General features: G+C 42.7%; 1 pseudogene; it reads left to right on the top strand.

Moving 5' to 3' along the window:
- Positions 1 to 13,785: 13,785 nt before the first annotated feature.
- On the top strand, positions 13,786 to 19,902 carry LOC133556904 (uncharacterized; annotated as a pseudogene).
- The last annotated feature ends 2,213 nt before the right edge of the window (positions 19,903 to 22,115 follow it).

Here is a 22,115-nt window from a genome sequence, read left to right as displayed (position 1 = left end):
TTGCCTTCCGGCTCAGCTCCTTCTTCACCACAACGGATCGGTACAACGTCCGCATTACTGAAGACGCCGCACCGATCCGCCTGTCGATCTCACGATCCACTCTTCCCTCACTCGTGAACAAGACTCCTAGGTACTTGAACTCCTCCACTTGGGGCAGGGTCTCCTCCCCAACCCGGAGATGGCACTCCACCCTTTTCCGGGCGAGAACCATGGACTCGGACTTGGAGGTGCTGATTCTCATTCCGGTCGCTTCACACTCGGCTGCGAACCGATCCAGCGAGAGCTGAAGATCCCGGTCAGATGAAGCCATCAGGACCACATCATCTGCAAAAAGCAGAGACGTAATCCTGCGGTTACCAAACCGGAACCCCTCAACGCCTTGACTGCGCATAGAAATTCTGTCCATAAAAGTTATGAACAGAATCGGTGACAAAGGACAGCCTTGGCGGAGTCCAACCCTCACTGGAAATGTGTTCGACTTACTGCCGGCAATGCGAACCAAGCTCTGGCACTGATCGTACAGGGAACGGACCGCCACAATAAGACAGTCCGATACCCCATACTCTCTGAGCACTCCCCACAGGATTTCCCGAGGGACACGGTCGAATGCCTTCTCCAAGTCCACAAAGCACATGTAGACTGGTTGGGCAATCTCCCATGCACCCTCAAGAACCCTGCCGAGAGTATAGAGCTGGTCCACAGTTCCACGACCAGGACGAAAACCACACTGTTCCTCCTGAATCCGAGGTTCGACTATCCGACGTAGCCTCCTCTCCAGTACACCTGAATAAACCTTACCGGGAAGGCTGAGGAGTGTGATCCCACGATAGTTGGAACACACCCTCCGGTCCCCCTTCTTAAAGAGAGGAACCACCACCCCGGTCTGTCAATCCAGAGGTACCGCCCCCGATGTCCACGCGATGCTGCAAAGTCTTGTCAACCAAGACAGCCCCACAGCATCCAGAGCCTTAAGGAACTCCGGGCGGATCTCGTCCACCCCTGGGGCCTTGCCACCAAGGAGCTTTTTAACTACCTCAGCGACCTCAGCCCCAGAAATAGGAGAGTCCACCACAGATTCCCCAGGCACTGCTTCCTCATAGGAAGACGTGTTGGTGGGATTGAGGAGGTCTTCGAAGTATTCTTTCCACCTATCCACAACATCTGCAGTCGAGGTCAGCAGAACACAATCCGCACCATACACGGTGTTGAACTTTCTTATTGTGGGGGGGTTCAAGGTTTTGTTTTTGGGACATCTGGGATCTGTCCTTTTAGGGGGGAATTCCTGTTATGATCCGCTGCTCAGATCCTTCCATATTCGTGTTTTGTTCCATTTTTGTAATATAGTCTGCTAATGTTTGCCTTAGTTCCTTGTTTAGTCTGTTACCATGGTAGTTTATTAGTTTCACCTGTCCCTGCTTTGTACGCACACCTGTTTCTATTGATTACTGCCTTATTTAAACCTGCCGCTTTTGTTATTTCGTCCTCGGCTCCTAATTTGCTCTCATGCAACAAGTGACGACTGTTTTCCATGCTCTTACTTGCTAGTTTTCGCGCTACGCTTTATTTATTCCTAGTTCTCATGCTAATTGTTTTGTTTTCCCTTTTTGTGCCTTTGTGCCAAGTGTTATTGTATCCCTAGCTTCCATGCTAGCGCCTTTTGTTTTCCTTTTCTGCCTAGCAGCACCAGTATTTTTGTTCTTAGCCTTTTATTAGTTAAATAAATCCTTTATTTCTTACCCTACGCTGTGTTGTTGCCCGACGCATCCTTCAAAGAACAAATCCGGCATCGTTATGCTTACCAAGTCTCACATAATATTTGCATAAAAGTATCTTGTGTCTGCAGATTATTCAATTGAATATAAGTTGAAAAGGATTTGCAAATGATTGTATTCTGTTTTTATTTACCATTTAGACAATGTGACATCACTGGATTGGGGTTTTGTACATTGCCACGTGCAACTTCAACTTGGTCACTAATACAGTAAAATAATACATCAAATAAATTCATAAAGTGCTGACGTTGAGGTTCTTAAAATGATTGAATAAAAAATCAGATGTAATAATTGATCAAATAAATCCGTAATTAAATACTGTACAAGTAATAAGTAATTAAACTTTGAAATAAAGCAGAATCAAGAACATATGTATGTATTTAGTTCTACACATGACTAATGACACATTTAAGTAATGATCTAAATTATTAATTTAAATTCAACCCATTGGACTCTCCAAGCATAAAGACAAATGTAATCCTGGGCAAAAACAACAGTGTGGGAATAAAATTAAGGATAATAATGCTTGACAATATACTGACGTAATTACAAGCACTAACAGCAAACATTACCATTTCATGAGGAAGTCATTTGCAAGGGAAAATAAAATAACGATGCAAGAACCAACTGCTCCTCTGTGTTGTTTATTTATGCGTTTATTTCTCGGTTAGTAAAAGCTACTCGGTGAACCATGGCCTGCAGCGCCGAGGCTGCTATCTAAGCACGGGGACCGCAAATACACTTCAAACCTCTTCCAACCTTTACCGAAGCAAAAGTGCATCTGCAGGCAGCTCGGGAGAGGCGGTGCAGTGTGTTGCTGCTGTGATGTGGCAGCCTGGCTCGCCACTTCATTTGCCAAGGCCATTTTGGGGCATCACACACTTCTGATGAAACGTGCTGAATGGTGCATCGTTCAATGAAAGCCCCATGGAAACCTGCGCAAGGAACATTAAATGACTCTCATGACCTGCCATGTGGTGGACCAAGTAGTTGTGTCCAGCAGGGGCGGATTAGCATATGATGTTATCGGGAGTTATTTTTCTCTGAGACTCACACATGCTTCCGATAGGCAGTATTAATTTGGACAAAAAGCAGAGGAGGAGGATTTTCTGTTGGCCTTTGAAGCATAACGATTGGTAAAAAACGTGATGCAGATTTTTTTTTCTCTTAGGGTATGTCAAACTTTTGCACAGCCACTTGTTGCTAGGTAGAATATGCAAAAACAAAATTAAAATTAGGGATGGTAACCGGCCAACACCAGTCCATATCCGGTTTCGTGTTGACAAGTACTTCAATTGACCTCGTTGTCGATGACAACTGTGCGGGAAAGAGCACTCTCAAAATACCTAAACTTGTCCAATACGTTCAGTTGTTGGGTTGGGTTCAACATAGAGCTTCCCTAAAACGGGCCGTTGCATCGCCTCAGTCTTCTTGGTGCTGATTGTGAGCTGTAGTTTGTCTACGTGGTGCTGCATGTCTGAATCTGGTGTACCGTTGCAGCTATCTGTTGAAACCTTGGTTTTTGCTTAACGCCTCCTGAGGTTGAAGACTGACCCATCATACCTATACTCGATGCCGATGGCTTCATCCGAGGCTCTGAATGCATACATCAGCTTTGCTTAAAACGTGAGGTTGACCAACCGAAACTTCACTGTCATTTTGGTGATATTGAAAAAGTATTTGGACTAATGAACAAATCAAATTGAAAAAATCAAATTATATTTACAAATATTTTGAAGTAGAGATGTCGTCTTATACGTGCGTCTATACGGTCTAATGGAAAAAAAGAGAATCAAGCTCCAATCTGCCACATTTGTTGGGTCACTGGCACCTGATGCTAAAATGCCACTGGAAAAGCTAGATGCCATTGTCACTAACCAAGACAGATTTGTTTTGGATTCTGTCCGTGGCTTAACCAATGATGAAAACAGATGACACTTCTTGGCTTACCGTTGGTACAGCCTCCCCATCTGAGGCCTCGGAAATAACGGACACTTTGGGCACTGATCTCACATTGATTATTGTGTTTTCCAACTGTCTGCTCCGAATCATTCATTTTTTTTAAAGACCTTAATAGTAAAGCTTCAAAGCGTTCCCATCCTGTCTGTGTTTCATCTCCATTTGACTCCATCCTAGCAGTTTTCATTGGCAGTCCCATGAATAGCGATCCCTGTCCAAGATCTACCCTTTATGCGGCTTGATTCCTGCTTTTCCCTGGAGGGAAGAGGGAATGATAAAATAGCACAACAGCATGGAGGTGACAGGGAACAAACAGCTGTCCAGGGAATTTAAACCCTAGCTGTGATTCAGAGAAGGTATAATAAGATAAATTCACGTTTTTGTCATTTTCCGTGTGGGTGAGTGGAGTTGGGGAGAGGCTCTAGTGCAATAATTACAAAGATCTTTTTCTCATCAGTAGGGGAAAAAGCTGGATTCTTGATTAAATATTGACTTTAGATAATCTCTGCTCTGTCTAATCAATAATTCATAAGAAGCAAAGGAGATTGTTGACATATTCTGAGATATTGTATAGTTTACCCATGTGCTCAGAAGAGAGCGGCATAGAATCTCAATACAAGTCCTTCCTTTCCAGCTCGGCTTCAATCCTTTCATTACACTCAATTTGTCACGTCTTTAACGAATTAATATGAAGATGTAATATTCTTAACCTGGAGTGGTTTCCTATTGCACTCAGTCACCGGTGAAACAATACCGACACTAATAATTGATACATCAACGTGGAAGCAATTTGCAAGATTTGAAGTGTCACATTAGCACAGACATCGCTGCATTGTCCAAAGAAAATCCGCCTCTTGGTGCTGTGATTCCCCCAGCTCTGACTCAAGTGGCGCACGGAAACAAGAAAAGCCATGAATTTTTTATACCGGTGTGAAAAGGTTTATGATGAGCCCAGACAATTTCCTAATGCGGTCCTTAGGGATCGGTAACATTGTCTCCAGCATGCCATCATGAGTCCAAACTGCTGAGAGCACTTGCCTGTCATCACTCATGGGAGGAGATGCTAACATCTTGTCATTCAGACATGCACAAAAAACATTGAAAAGTAACAACAAGCTTACACGTAATCAGCTTTTTACTATGGTGAAAATTTGTATGACTATGTTTATTTTTTTTTTTTAGCATTTTTTGTCGTTTTATGCTGACAAAAACAAGGCAATTCCCGAAGGAATTACGTATGAATGCCCCATTGCAGACAGAATGTAGTATGAATGTAAGAATAGTTTGAATGCAATAATGGTTTGAATGTTGAAGAGTTTGAATTGCCCGTAAAACCGGAATTTGGTTTAGAAATTGGGAAAGTGTTAGTTGGATGAGTGGAATGTGTTGAAGGTGGAATGGTTTGAATCAGTTGAAAAATGTGTGAATTGTGGAAGTTAAAAAATATATAAAAAAAAACGTTAATTTTGAATGGGGAAAATATCCCTGAAAACTGGGAATTCTTGAAAATCTGCGAAATTTTCTAATGTTGGAGGAGAGCACACAATTTTGAACAGGCTGAAGGTCTTGTAGTTGGAACGGTTTAAATCGGATAAAACTATGAAAAATGTCCCATTAATTTCAAAGGGAATTGTCACACCTGGACATGGATTGGTTTTGCTTCTTCCACACCAAGGATGATTGGCACGAGCCAGACGAGAGTGTAAGTACATATTTGTTTATTTAAACACTATAATAAAAAATAAACAAACTAAGGGCGCTCACAAGGAGGTACAAAACTTGGCTGCAAAAATACAAACAGGAAAACAAAAACACGTGCACGATGGCATGAATGAACTATGGACATAAACAAAAAGACTTAGCACAAAAGCATTAAACTATGAACTATATACAACAACTTACATGACATGGATCTATGGACGAGGGCATGAAGGAGATGCAGCAAGGATAGGGTGCGTGAAGGCATGAAGGCAAAGTTCCCAGACTGATGGACAGAAAGTAAAAACCTTAAATACTGGCTGTGGTAATTAGTAACAGGTGTGAGAGCTGAGGGACGGGGCGTGACAAGGTGGTAACTAATGAGTTACTATGGAAACAAACAAAACCAGGAAGTCCAAAACGTGACTGAATGTCCAAAAATCTAAACATAACATGATCAAACATAAGACCTGTTTCACAGGCATGACAGGAATTTAATGGAAATTTGGGAATTTCAGGTAAAGCGGGAATTTTTGGGAAAATGTTAAAGGATTTGAAGGTTCTGAATGAGTTGAAATGGTTGATGTTGGAATTGTTTAAATTGGTAGAGAAATTTTGAAGTAGCCACACTTTTAATTGAGAAATGGTATTAGGAATTCCAAGTATTTCGGGGAATCCGGGATTTTTTTTGTCCTGATTAAGAGGAATGTGGGCTGCAAAAGGTGGAAGGACTAGTCACCAGAAAAATAGGGTTTGAAAAAATGGGAATTCTGGAAAATTTTAGAGCTAGGAAAAATGATGGTTTGAATTTCCAGGATGAGTGGAATATATGGAATGTTTTTTTCAGTTAAACAATGTGGAAATGGGGGAAGTTAGAAAAATGGCCAATTAATTTTGAATGGTAAAAATGTCCTGGAAATTCAGGAAAAATGGCAATTTGTGGAATTTGTCAAAGGGAAAGCCTACGATTCCCAAATAGGCTGAACAGTTTTAAGTTTGAATCGGATGAAAAATTTGGAAGGTGGTGCCCGCCAAAATCTGGAGAAGAAGAGGAAGAAAAAAACTTTGGAGCATTCACACAATGAATGTATTTGTCAATCGGGGGGGGGGGACGATTTGCAAACCAAAATCATGCATTGGAAATGTAAAAAAATTATCTCCAACAAAAAATTATTTTGTGTAGCAAGTATTTCTTGGGTGGTTACAATTAAGGATGAGTACTGTTCACAAATGAACTGATACGGTACAAATTAATGGTACCTAAGAATTGATATCAGTACTTAAAAGTACCGATTTGTGGTATTTTTGAGTGTGTTAGTAAATATGAATTGTTTTTGTGACTAAAATCTCACTTTTTATTTCACCATTTAAAATTTAGTTATAACTGCTGTCCAGTTGTTATGTCTGTTTTACTGTCTCATTTGCAAGTTTGACATTGAGTTCCAATTACAGTCGCGAGTCCAATACATTAGACTGTTGTGTCCAATACATTAGATGGTGTGTTTTTTTGCTTTGTAGTGCGCCCTAAAAAGTGTTAATACTGTAAGTATTTTACTTAATACACACTAGCTGTTTGCTTGTAACGTGCATCACAGTTGTAGTTTTTACTAAAACATTTGGAGGTGTTGAAATTGCCACTAGCATGTCAATGGCAAAGCCAATGTATATTAGCATCAAGCTAGCACATTTTTGGCACAGTGGAGCTTTACTTGACTTAAAGTCAAGACTTAAGACTTGGAGTGTTTTTTGAGTCAGTTTCTTTGTTAGTATTGAAAAGCCTGTAGTGCAAAGAGCTGGCTGAGTCGCCAACCAGACATGACATCACGTAGAGACCAGGTATCGTGACACAGACTATTGAATCTGATGTTAAGAATCGTCGGGATTTAGTTGGTGCTAAAATAGTACCAGATTTGGCACCCATTTCTAGTTACAAATGGTTTATTAAGCAACATTGATTTTTTTGGGTTGAAAAGCTTTCAAATCTTTTTCTTATTTTTAATTATTCATTTATTTTGTAATTATTTTTATTTTTATTTTTTTGTTGTTGTTGCAAATTGTTTTGTTTTGGGAGTAAATAATTTTGGTTGCAAAATTACATTTACATGTTTTTGTTTGCAAACATGATATATTCTTTGGAAATAGTTTTTTCTTTTAAATTGGAAAAACATTTTGGGGCTGCTCTAAATAAATGTTTTTGTTAGAAATCTTTTCTTGATTTCAATTATTTTTTACATATTTTTACTTGGAGATTATTTTTGTTACAAAGCTTTTTTTCCTCAATAATTATTTTTTGGGATGCAAATCTTTGTTTGATATGTCATTTTTATGATGGTTAAACATTTTTTTGGGGATACAAATATTTTTTTCTTTTAATGCAAATCAACTGGAATTGGATCAAGAAACAGGAATTCAGATTCAGATTTAGGTTTTATTTGAACTAGGGTTGGACGTTATACCAGTACTAGTATAGTATCACGGTACTAATGAATCAAAAACGGTACTGTATATATCTGGTTATAAAATAAATTGGTCCAAAGTGAGCTTATGTTCCTAGGAGATAATGTTAAGATCAGTCAAAATCCAGTTAAAGTCGCAGAAAATTACATACCCTATCTTGGCTTAAAAATATCTAAAAAATTATGAATCATTACTAAAGTTGAACTTTACTGAAGCCTTTGAGAAACTGAAAGTGTGGAATGAGTATTGGAAGACCCTACCTCTGATTTATCTTTTTCAAAATTTACCAATTCTAATTCCTGCAGATTTTTTCCAAAAACTTGACTCTTTAGTTTTAGATTTTGTGTGGAGATGTAAAAAACGCAGAATATCCAAAAATCACCTATTTATATCTACAAAGGAAGGGGGACTGGGTCTTCCAATGTTCAAAAATTATTATTGGGCATCAAATCTGAACACATTGACCTATTGGAAGATGGAGTTCCCAAATAATGAATATTTTAATTCTGCTCCCTTATGGCTGAAATTGGAACTGCAGTCATTAGTTAAACCCTATACATAATTGCTATCTCTACTTTTTACTAAACCAGTCTCTTCAATTAAATCAAAAGGGCATAGTGTAGTAGTACGAAATTCTATCAAAATTCTTTCTCAAATTAAAAAACAATTGAATATTTCCAATTTAACTATGTATTCACCAATATGTCACAATCATGCTTTTATTCCATCGATAACAGATAAAACATTTTTTGACTGGTACTCAAATGGAATTAAATGCATAAAAGACATTTATGTCGAGGACAGTCTTGCGTCATTTGAGCAATTGAGAATCAAATTTTATTTGTCCAAATTCAGTTGGTTTTGCTATTTTCAGGTAAAAACATTTATTAAAGAAAACATTTCAAAGTTTCAGCTGGTAAATGAAAAACATAATCTTTTAGAATTATTAAATGTATCACCCACAAGTAAAAAGCTTATCACTAAATTTGCCAGCTGCTTCATTATGCCCATGACATCAGCAGACAGTGTTAAAAGAGCATGGGAACAGGAACTAAGAACAACAATACCCAATCAGCAATGGGAAAAAACACTCTCCCAATTCACAAGTGAATTGGGGGCTTTGTCCTGGATGACACGCTGAGAATTGGACTGCTCTTGCAAACTTCCGGACAAACTCACTTGGCCGTAAGCAGTGCCTTTTTCTAAAATCTGCATTAAGAATCTGTCCAGAAGTCTGTAAGTCAAACACTGTTTTGTATCCCAGAGACGGAGTGCTGATTTTGATAGATTGGTTGCATTTTTGCCTTGTCCGCCATTACATAAAAGTTGTAAATAAGTGGTCAACTCATGGCATTGTGTCAAGATTACCATGACGGGCTGATTCACTGACGAGTGGGCAAATAGTCGGGTGTGACTCGCCCTGGGAATTAGTCTCCCCTAAAAGAGTAACGGGACGGACAACCGTTGTGTGGTTAGTAAATACTCCCCGGTCGTAAGATCCATGTGACATTAGCGTGTGCACGAAAATTAAGGATGGGTTGGAAGCCATTTGTGAAAGTACAATAAAACATTCCCCCGGTTGCAAGATTCATGTGACACCAACGTGTGCACGAAAATTAAGGACCGTGAGGGTGGAGGCCCTTCTATACCACATGACACATTCCGAGGTTGGAGGCCACTTGTAAAAGTACAATAAAGTTCCTGGTTGAGAGATCCGGGCGGCACTCAGGTGTGCGATAAAATTAAGGAAAATAGACACAGTGTTAAAGGAGTGTGACAGACAGAAACGTGATGGCGGCTGGGAAAATGTGATCAATCGTTACTGTTTATTGAATGTACTGTTGTCGACAATAAAATTAACAAGTAGAGTTTAAAAATAAAATAAAATGTTTCTTGAAAGTGGTAAGAGGGTGTTTACAACACTCGTAAATTAGTGAACTCAAACGTTTGGCAAATAAAAAAAAAGTGACGAATGAAGGTAGTCGTAAATGGTATTAGTGTGTCAGCGTATGCGGTTGAGGGTGGTTCGCTGCATTGGTTTGTTTGTTTGTTTGGTTGTTAACTCCTAAAACTGAAATACATTTGTGTTTTATAGTTGTTCTTATAATACCAAGTTCAAAAATCATATGAGTGAATGATCCATCCATTTAGTTATCTTCCTCCTCTTACACGAATTGGTATGTCAGACTTAGCCCTGTCTTGGTTTAACTCTTATCTTACTGATAGGATGCAGTGTGTCTCCCATAACAATGTGACCTCGGACTACGTTAAGGTAACGTGTGGAGTTCCCCAGGGTTCGGTCCTTGGCCCTGCACTCTTCAGCATCTACATGCTGCCGCTAGGTGACATCATACGCAAATACGGTGTTAGCTTTCACTGTTATGCTGATGACACCCAACTCTACATGCCCCTAAAGCTGACCAACACGCCGGATTGTAGTCAGCTGGAGGCGTGTCTTAATGAAATTAAACAATGGATGTCCGCTAACTTTTTGCAACTCAACGCCAAAAAAACGGAAATGCTGATTATCGGTCCTGCTAGACACCAAACTCTATTTAATAATACAACTCTAACATTTGACAACCAAACAATTAAACAAGGCGACACGGTAAAGAATCTGGGTATTATCTTCGACCCAACTCTCTCCTTTGAGGCACACATTAAAAGCGTTACTAAAACGGCCTTCTTTCATCTCCGTAATATCGCTAAAATTCGCTCCATTCTGTCCACTAAAGACGCTGAGATCATTATCCATGCGTTTGTTACGTCTCGCCTCGACTACTGTAACGTATTATTTTCGGGTCTCCCCATGTCTAGCATTAAAAGATTACAGTTGGTACAAAATGCGGCTGCTAGACTTTTGACAAGAACAAGAAAGTTTGATCACATTACGCCTTTACTGGCTCACCTGCACTGGCTTCCTGTGCACTTAAGATGTGACTTTAAGGTTTTACTACTTACGTATAAAATACTACACGGTCTAGCTCCATCCTATCTTGCCGATTGTATTGTACCATATGTCCCTGCAAGAAATCTGCGTTCAAAGGACTCCGGCTTGTTAGTGATTCCCAAAGCCCAAAAAAAGTCTGCGGGCTATGGAGCGTTTTCCGTTCGGGCTCCAGTACTCTGGAATGCCCTCCCGGTAACAGTTCGAGATGCCACCTCAGTAGAAGCATTTAAGTCTCACCTTAAAACTCATTTGTATACTCTAGCCTTTAAATAGACTCCCTTTTTAGACCAGTTGATCTGCCGTTTCTTTTCTTTTTCTTCTATGTCCCACTCTCCCTTGTGGAGGGGGTCCGGTCCGATCCGGTGGCCATGTACTGCTTGCCTGTGTATCGGCTGGGGACATCTCTGCGCTGCTGATCCGCCTCCGCTTGGGATGGTTTCCTGCTGGCTCCGCTGTGAACGGGACTCTCGCCGCTGTGTTGGATCCGCTTTGGACTGGACTTTCGCGACTGTGTTGGATCCATTATGGATTGAACTTTCACAGTATCATGTTAGACCCGCTCGACATCCATTGCTTTCCTCCTCTCCAAGGTTCTCATAGTCATTATTGTCACCGACGTCCCACTGGGTCATTATTGTCACCGATGTCCCACTGGGTGTGAGTTTTCCTTGCCCTTATGTGGGCCTACCGAGGATGTCGTGGTGGTTTGTGCAGCCCTTTGAGACACTAGTGATTTAGGGCTATATAAGTAAACATTGATTGATTGATTGATCCTCTTATCGGAGGTCGGGTTGCGGGGGCAGCAGCCTAAGCAGCGGAGCCCAGTGACTTCACTCTCCCGGGCCAGTGTGTGTAGGTCAGAAGGAATGATAAATGTTGTTTGCAGTTATTAAGGTTTAATGTGATACAGCTGCGCTTCTGGGTGAGACGTATGTGAGTCTTGAAAAACAAGGACGTCTGAAGAGGGAGGAAAAAATACAGACAAAGGTCGCCACACTCTGCGGTAAACAAATTCTAATCAGAGGACATACTGAACTATGAGAGCTTAAGTAAATAGACAACAAGCGAACCACAAAGAATAACTGAAATAAATGTGTGCTTTTATTTTGTAGAATATCACGCACGACAGGAAGTCAGAGTACACAACTAACTAACTGATGGACACAATGGCCACGGAATGTGATAGACAGGAACATGAGGGCGGCGGGGGGAAATGTGATGAATGGTTACCGTATAATGAAAAATTGAATGTGCTATTGATGACAATGGAATCCGCGGGGAGGGACAAAGAGGAGCGAAGTAAAGTGGTTAAGGAGATGTCTCGAGCACAGGCCGAGGTGCCAAACGGGTTAAAAGAGGGCTTACATAACTTATGTGCTCTAGAATATAAGCGCTTGACAAACGAAAAGAGGAAATCAGCGGGAATAAAAGCAAGCGGGAGTTACATGGAAAAAAGAAAAGCAGCAAAAGGACTGATAAGAATTGAGATGAATAGGAAAAAACGGATTGACTGGTCTTTAGTCTGCCACGCATGCGCCAGACAATTCAGATGACCCGCCCAGACTTTGACTAAGACACCGCCCTATGACGTAAAGCCAAAATAGTCTTCATACCCACTCTTGACAGTCTCAGGAGGAGCCCTGGTGGTCGAATCAGAAACAAAGTTCTCTGGTCCGCCCCCTACTTGTCAGGCAAGTGAGGGCGGTACTAACACCCCCCTTCTAGGATTGAATCCTCCCAAAAAAATAACGCTGTCTCCCGAGTGTAAACCACCTCTGGTGTTTGAGCCCCAAAATAACACCCCAAATATGCCTAATCTAACTAGACAACAGATGATGCATAAGCCTGCGACATTTTTTGACCCCTCACTCCACACGCCAGACCATTTTGTTAACAAAACCAGACGTGCTTTTCCAACAGATGACGGCCTTACACGTGCACATCAGACATTCCTGAACCAGACACAACACAGCCAGATTTTGGGGTCTTCTGTAACCGCCAGCGGCTCACTGGAAGGCTACATTGCCCCACACCCACGTGCATACAGTACACGCCCAAATCAGCTGTATGGTAACGGACATGCATATCCACTTATTCCTGATAATAGGGACAAATTTCAATATAAGCAATTTGCTGTTGCAGACGTGCAATCCATTGTTGAAAAACTTCCACCTGTGTCTGAAGGAGGGAGTCTTTGGCTTAACACGTTAGATAAACTGACAGCAAGATACACTCTCTGCGTAGCAGACTTTAGAGGCATTTTGTACCCTGTGTCCACACAAGATGGACAAAATATGGAACAACAAGCAGGATTAATGGCTGAACCCCCGACCTTGCCGATAACACCATACAGGAACAGCATGGCTACTGCTATGCGCAGTCTCTTTCCTCTTCCGTGTCAAAATGCCACACCCACTTGTCTGTGGAGAGATGGTGAGTCACCAAGCTAAAGAGCAGTGTTCACATGCTACAGGTGTGCATCCCAGTAAAGAAGGGGAACACTGACAGTTTTTTAGACGAGCTGTGCTTGGTGCAATACCAACTGTGGTGAGACACAGGATGGATGCTAATCCTGATATACCAGGAGCTGACAGTGCTACATGGGAGAGACATCTTAGCCACCACATGCTAAATTGGGCTAAGCAGGATGAGGATGATAAGGCGAATGACAGAGCAGCAAGGAAACAACTACTTAATTTGCAAATTACTGAAGCAAAGACCAAAAAAGGCAAAAATCAGCTAAAATGTATCCAGCAATAGGTGACCTCGCTTTTGAGCTCAAAAAAATGGAGGACAGAGTCCTCAATAAACTTGAACCCAGATTCTCAGTCTCAGGTGGTGGACGCGGCGCTCTAAGGTCAGTCCGGGGAGGAAACTGTTTCGCCTGTGACTAAACTAGTCACTGGGTTTAAGACTGTCCCAACATTTCCGAACGGGAAAGGTTCCGTCATGCCGCCGGACGAACACGAGGCCGTGGCAGCGGGCGCCCACTGCGGAGCTCCTCCCAACAACAGCCACGACAGCAGCAATATCACGCCCCAAGGTCCGCTCTCGCACCTAGCGCCTCCGCCTACTACCTGGGCAATGAAGTGGACGAGGGGGGGGGGGGGGGGGGGGGGTGTCCTCTGAAGCAGCCCAAAGCAGGAGTCCCAGCAGGAAATACAGACAGGCCCCCATAGTTGTCAATGGACAATGTTATCAGTTCATGGTTGACACTGGCGCTACACACTCACTTTTGAATGCAGTGGTTCCAAAGAAACTATGTGCTTCCTTTTTAAAAGTCGAAGGCTTCGCTGGGGTCACAAGGGTGTTACCTGTCACCAGACCACTTCCGGTTCAAATTGCTGGACACTCATTGATGCACCCCTTTGTGGTCGATATGCACACACCTTGCCTGATTGGTAATGATCTGCTCTACAAACTGTACCCTGACATTCTATATCGTACAGAAGGAACCTTCCTGGTGTTACCTGGCGGAACTACCACCCAGCTGCGACACCACTATAAAGGCTCCTCCATGTTTGTACTCATGCCTCTACCTGAGGTACCACAAATGGCTGACATCTACTGGACACGCCTCCTTCCGGAAACAACGGAAGGACAAGGACTGCTTCTACTCTTCTATCAGTGGAAGCCCTGGCTTACTGAACTGCGTCCGTATGTACCACCACCTGAACCGCCACATGTCACCTTGTATTATGATCGCCAATCTGATGAAAGCTACAAAGAAGATTTTGACACCATAGCTGGAAAAGAGTGGTCTTTGGTCTACTCTCATATCTATGCTGGAGCTCAGGGTGTGTCCGCTCATGTATGCTTAACTCCTCAACAGAAGAAATGGTTTAAAATGGACGCTACAGCAGTCCCACATTGTTCTCTTGCTATCTGTCCCGCCTACCAATCATGCTCTCAGACTGCTGACCTTGGGATTCTACAACATCTTCAGGTCGCTCGAGAGCATGGGCAAGAACAAACAGACTATCCTGCAGCTGCGGACATGTTAACCGCCCTTCCACTCACCGTCTGGTCTCAAGGTCCCACAAATGTTGGTTTTGCAGTCAATGCGTCCCCAGTGTCTGAGAGAATTGACACCAGTAGTGTGGTACAGGTCAGACAATACCCACAGAAGCAACAAGCCATAGATGCTATTGCAGAAACCATCTCAGGCCTTATGCAATTTGGAGTATTGGAACCCTCCACCTCTGAATGGAACACACCTATTTTGCCTGTTCCCAAACCTGGCACCTCCGTGTACCGCATGGTACATGATCTTAGGGCCGTTAATGAAGTCACAGTGACCCCTCCCGTTCCAGTTCCTAACCCCTACACTGCATTCACCTATCTGACCACTGCGCACCGTTATTTCACTGTCATTGACCTAGCCAAAGCTTTCTTTTGCATCCCTATCGCTGAACGCATCAAACATGTCTTTGCTTTCACCTTTCAAGGTCAAAACCTGCGGTACTCCCGCCTCCCACAAGGTTGGAAACTGTCACCTGGCCTTTTCAACCAACATTTACGTGACGATCTGGCCTCAGTGGAGCTTCATGACGACACCGTTGGTGTCCAGTATGTAGATGACATACTCATCGCTGCTCACTCTGATACCTTATGCCTGACAGCCACCCAAGCTGTTATTCAGTGTCTGGCCTCAACGGGATACAAGGTCTCCCGTAAGAAATTGCAAGTTGCCCGTTCCCTTGTGTACTTCATGGGGAGATAGATCTCCTCAAGGGGAGTCTCCCTGTCCTCCGACCATCGCCAGACTATCCTATGTCAAAACGGCACATATTGTAATGGGACACCCACTTACAGTACTGACAAACCAAACTGTCATTGCATATGTATCATCACACGTGTTTACTAGGACGCCACTCAAACAACGCAGACTCATGAAAATTTTGCAACAACCACACATAACTTTTACACACAAAGGAATCAACATGGCTGATAACATAATTGGTGGAGAATTACATCACTGTGAGGAGAGAGTTGCTTTGACTGAAAAGATAAGACCAGACCTGTTGACCACACCCATCCCAGGCTCCCACTGGCTGTTCACTGACGGCTGTTGTTTCAGACACCCTCAAAAGGGATTGCAGGCAGCATGGTCAGTGGTACAACAGTCCAGCTCAGGAGAATGGGAGATCTTGGCCACCCAGACACTTGATTAACAACTGTCGGCACAAAGAGCTGAACTTGTGGCTTTGACAGAAGCACTAAAACAAGGAAAAGACCACAAAGTGACTATCTTTACAGACTCGGCTTATGCCTTCATGTCAACTGTCATTGACCTTCCTAAATGGAAGAGAAATGGTTTCCTGACTGCTGAAGGACATCCGATTAAATACAAGACAGAAATGGAAGCACTGGAAACAGCGCTGCTCCTACCTAAAAGGATAGCTATTGTCAAGTGCAAGGGACATAGTAAGGAAAAAGGGACAGTAACGGATGGTAACAATTTTGCTGAATCCGTAACTAAGCAGACTGCGGGGTATAAAAAAACTGGAATTATCATGACCGTCACTCCCTGTCAGACAGAACTCCTGCCTGCCCTGTCTGATGATAAAATCAGAAAACATAAGGAGCAGGCCACACCACAAGAGAAAACCTTGTGGCTGAGAAGGGGCGCCAGACAAGACTTGCCAGGTCTTTGGCAAGGGCCCAAAGGTTACCTGCCCTGGCCCCCAGGAATTAGACAGAAAATGCTCCGTTGGGCCCACGGTCCCGGACATGTGGGGACAAAGCAGACAAAAGCAAACTTGTCATTATGGTGGCACCCCTATTTGGAGAACATTGTGGAAAACTATGTCGGATACTGCGATATCTGCCAGGACTTTAACCCCAGACCGACCCTGAAACCCGAAATGGGAACCTTCCCCATTCCGGCACACAATGGTGAAGAATGGACGATCGATTACACTGACATGATCAATCCAGTGCAAGGGAAATGTACTTGCTGACTTGCGTTGACAATTACAGTGGTTGGCCGGAAGCAATCCCAACCTCAAGAGAAGATGCAAAATCAGTAATTAAATGGCTTGTGAATGACCTAATACCCCGACATGGTTTCCCCAAAAATATTAGGTCAGACAACGGCACCCATTTTAAAAATACACACCTAGCCTTGGTCGAAAAGGCTTTTGGACTAAAACACAGGTTTGGTTCGGTATACCATACTCAGTCCCGAGGTAAGGTCGAGAGAATGAACCAAAACATTACCATTGGCTTTAATGACCATCCGAATGTCCATGAACAAAACTGGTTTTTCACCCATTGAACTGCACACAGGTCAGCCCTTCCCAGGTCCAGCCGCCCCCCTGGAAGGAGGAATACGCGTAAAACAAAATTGGTACATTTAGCAAATTCAGAATTTGTGTAATAATTTCTCTGCACAGATTCGTGGGCAACAATCCACCTCGTCTGGAACCCTTCCGCCTGTTGAGTGGGTCAAGGTCAAGATCATCAAGCGCAAGTGGACAGAGCCCAGGTGGACCGGTCCCTTCAAGGTCGTGGAACGGACGTCCCACGCCCTTCGACTGGCTGGTAAAGGGGACACCTGGTACCACCTCTCCCTTTGCACTCCTGCTGAAGGACCTGACAGATCTCCAGCAGATGTCACTGCCAACATCGCCACAGCACCTGCCCCTCTCGACCCCCTAGTAGCGCCTTTTGAGCCTGAGGCATCTGAAGAAAAACGGGAGCAGGCAGAAGACTCACTTTTAGACATTGAAGGGGGTGATGTGCTGGTAACCTCAGAACCCAGGTCATAGAAGAGCGAGGCTTTAGTAACTTACACACATAGTCTCACAGCCCAGAAGAAGACGCCGAGAGAGATTTTCCTCCGTTTGGCAGCCGTCTACCGTCGTGTAAGATCTACCAGACCTGCCCAAAAGCTATCATATATCCTTACTTGAGACCAACCTATGTACTCGATGTTATAGAACTTCTCTGACTTGTTTTCAGCATAACTATTGTTGTCGCTACAATAAGTGAAAAGCTTGATGTTGATCCCCGTTTCGTTACCTAATTGACTCTGATTTTGATGGACGGAAGAGAGGATGTTACACCCAGCAGTATTCTCTGACAGACTGGTACATAGTCTTGTTCTAATGTCCTTGTGCCTCAGTCCTTCCTTCCCGACAACGGTGACTGACAAGTGTCTTAGAACATATGGCGGACTTGAAATAGACTGGATCAAGGGGGACAGCAAGACTTATTTTTTTGACCTGTGCAGTGTGATTGATTGCGAGGGACATAGTAGCTATTACCGTAGTAGTAACCTGTATCTTTGTTACGACGCAACCCTGAGCTATTGGTGTCGGAAGCAGAATACATACTCTAGTGGGTGATGCCTCACGTGGATGGAGGTAACCCACTCCACAGGGCATTGGAATCCCACTAGCCCCTCTTATTACATCAAAACTATTCGGGAAGGGATGACCTTTCAGAGGAATTTTGATCGTTCCCAGAACCCCCTCGCCCTTAGAATTGCCAATGTGGGTGACATGCCCGACTGGGCCACCCCCTTCTATGTTATTTTGGTAGTTGACCAGAATGGTACAGACTCTAAAGGGATTATTAAAATGAATGTCCTTGAGAGGGCATTAACTACCTCTGCCCCCTCTGTAGCGCCTAAGGTGCCACTCCACCTCGGTGACGTTTCAAAGGCTCTCACATCCGTATATACTAATGACATCACCACAGAAGACCTGGTAGCTTTGACCCTAGGAGCGGGTGCAGGCAACCTGTGGCTGAGGTGGATGACTAGCATGGCAAAGAGCCAAAACATGGGTGATTGTGTTGCTTGTTCCGCTGGACGTCCCTTTCCCCACACTTAAACCCGCCCCTTTTAAGTTGACTGACACAATTGGCTCAAACTGTCTTATCTCCTTGTTTTCTGAACCCACGCCGCAAGGGTGTGATTTGTTGGCTAGTGTGTACCCTCCTGTTGACAATTCCACCCGACATCTTCCCTTTGTGGCCCAAAAGATGAATTACACATGTTTTCAATTCACAGGACCCTCTTTGTCCCCCAACAAATTGGGTGAAATTGACCCTTCCTGGTGTACCACACTGATAGAGGGCTCCAAAATAGGCCCTTGGGGACGGGCTGACTTATTTTGGTACTGTGGGGAGCACAGATTGTACATTAGAATCCCGACGGCAGCCGTTGGGCTTTGTGCTATGGTTAGACTGGTGACCCCTCTCACTTTAGTGGGTACCAAATTAACACCCCTTGAAACTCCTGTTTCAGCGGCCTCTTTAACTTGCCGCCGACGCTGTCATGTTCTATCTAGGAGTGTAACGGGCTCCTTTGATTTGATGATAAACGCTGGTGGTGTTTACTTTAATGCAATAGGGCAACCAAGGGGGGTCCCCGGACAACATAAATTGTGGTGTGAATCCTGTGCAGGTTTTGAGAACCTTCCTATCATTGGTGCTATTTTCCCTGTGACTGCTACTAAGAATGTAGAACGCATTAACTATGTTTTTTATAATCTGTTAAGACTGAGCAACCTGTCTCGTGACGCTGTTGAGGGACTTGCTGAACTGCTTGCCCCGACCTCCCTCATGGACATCCAGAACCGCATAGCCCTTGACCGCATCCGAGCCAAGGAAGAAGGTGTGTGTGCAATGTTCGGTGACTATTGCTGTACCTTCATTACAAATAATACCGCCCACGATGGCTCGGTCCAGAGGGCCTTAGAGGGCCTCCAATCCCTGTCTAGGGAACTTACTGAAGTGTCCGGAGTCTCTGACCCCTTCAAAGATTGGCTTCAAGGCACCTTTGGCAGGTGGACTGACCTATTTAAGTCTGTCCTGGTCTCCCTTGCAGTTTTCTTGGCCACTCTGGCCTCATGCGGTTGCTCTATCGCCCCTTGTGCTAGGTCTCTTTGCACCCGCATCATTGTTAGAGCCGTGGAAGGTCAACCCCACTCTGTTTCTGGGTTTGATATGTCTCTGAAGGGGGTCAAGCAAAGTGATGACTTTCGAGAATTGCTGGTTTCCCTCGCTGACCAGGAGGACTTTGACGTGGACTCCCCCCATCCATCTCACATGTAACTAGGCTTTTTAGTGCGAGCTTGCTAAAACTTAATTGTGGGGCAGGTGCTTTAAAAGTATTGTAATTGTGTTAAGAGATCTTTTGTGAAGGGGGATTGATGGAGATAGATATATTTTCTCAATCCAAGTTATATTTTAGAATAGCCAAGTGTGAGCCATTCGTAGACCTTGAAGTTGTAATGTAGCGGGAGGTCATAACACTCCTTTCTTATCTCAACGAGGCAAGGAGGAGGGGCGGGGGAGGAGGGGGGCAGGTAGCGAGAGGCAAGACTTGGGGAGTAGAATTAGATCAATTTGGGCACTGTGCCATAAAGGTTGTTGTATCAAAGATTGTTCTCCTAGAGCTCTTGAATGAAATATCAAGATAATGTACACTTGTCTCCGGGATTCATTTATAACCAGCGTATGTGTCATCGAACCAACCTGGGAGGTAACCGGCAGAAGACTGGGTCAACGCAACATCAATTAACAGCAGACATAGGCTCATGCAGTTTGAAGTGATTCATCGTTTTTACTATTCTAAAGTATTATTACACAAATGTTATCTTGTTACATCTCCACTTTGTGATAAACGTAAATCTGCTGAAAGATCATTGTCTCACTCGTTTTAGGGATGTCCAATTATTCAATCATTTTGGTCCAGCATTTTCTTTTTTTACTCGGGGGTATAGTATGTCAGAGAAAACTTGTCCCTGACAGGGATATAATCTTGTTTTGGGTGGTCTTCAGAAACACAAAGGCTTCCAAAATATATTACAACTGTGTTGCTGCTTGGGACGGTCTTGGCCAAAAGACTCATTCTCTGAGACTGTAAAACCCCATCTGCACCCAACTTCAGGAACTGGTTAAAATTAACTTGTGAATGTAATGACTCTTGAAAAAATAAGATTTATAAACTCTACAAATATGAATAAATGGGAACTAACCTGGAAACCTTTACTGACATATATTGAATCATAACTTATAGACCTTTAAAGAAAAACAAAACTGCCTTCTTTTTTGTAGTTGTATTCCTTTTTTTTTTTAACTGTTATTATTTTTTGAATTGATTCTACACTACAATTGTTTTTTTTTTTGTGTCGCTTTTGATATGGTTTTGTCATGGTTTACTTGCTTTTTTTTGTTTGTGATTATTGTTTTGTATTGATCAAGCCCTGTAATTTTTACTTATTTTTTTTCCTTTTTAAGTGTGCACGGTGGACAGGCCCTGAATATTCATCCATTTTGCTATGGTCTGGATAGCCTGATGATCATGAGCCGCAGCAGGATGTATATATATATATATATATATATATATATATATATATATATATATATATATATATATATGTCTCATTGCAATTAGGACAAACCTTTTCCTTGCACTGAACAAAGTCAATGATTTTTGAAAACTCTACACTGGGAGTCTATTTTACGATTCCCCAACGATTTTGTCATTTTTTGGTCAGACTGAAAGAGTGCACACTTGCCACGCTCTTGTACACAGTATATATATACATATATGTGTATATGTAGGTTTGGGAAAAATCACAAGACTACTTCATCTCTACAGAACTGTTTCATGAGGGGTTCCCTCAATCATCAGGAGATGAAGTAGTCTTGTGATTTTTCCCACACCTACATATTGCGCTCTACCACGGTATCGAGCACTATTCTCTGGATAATCCAATCAAGACATATATATATATATATATATATATATGTATATATATATATATATATATATATATATATATATATATATACATACATACATACAATATTTGGGTATACTGTAAACCTTGAGTTGTTAAAGTTCGAGTGCACCTCTCTCAAGTGTGTATGAGTGAGTAGGAGTGAATGTGTGCCTGTATGAAGGGTTTGCGTGAGCAAAGTATGACTGTTTAATGTCATTTTAACTGTAAAATCTAATAAAATATGTTTGCATAAAAAAACGGTACTGTAGCCTGTTTGAAAAGTACAGGTTCCCCATTTTATTTATTTAATTTTTTAAATGGGGATTTAAGGTGTGTTGTCACATTGCTGGTTTTACGAGCAGAGGAGCATGTTCGGCGGGGCACACACATGAAGTACTTACAAGCAGACACAGTGTGTGGACAGAAAAGGGAGAATGGACGCATTTTGGTGTAAAAAGTAAAGATAAAGGTGAAGTTATAATACTGAAACACCATCAGGAAGATGTGCTTTTAGACTTGGCGAGCTAGTTAGGAGCT

The sequence above is a fragment of the Nerophis ophidion genome, linkage group LG07 (assembly GCF_033978795.1).
Source record: "Nerophis ophidion isolate RoL-2023_Sa linkage group LG07, RoL_Noph_v1.0, whole genome shotgun sequence".
NCBI lineage: Eukaryota > Metazoa > Chordata > Actinopteri > Syngnathiformes > Syngnathidae > Nerophis > Nerophis ophidion.
The sequence above is the reverse complement of the archived record's forward strand: the minus strand, read 5'-3'. Positions and strand labels throughout refer to the sequence as shown.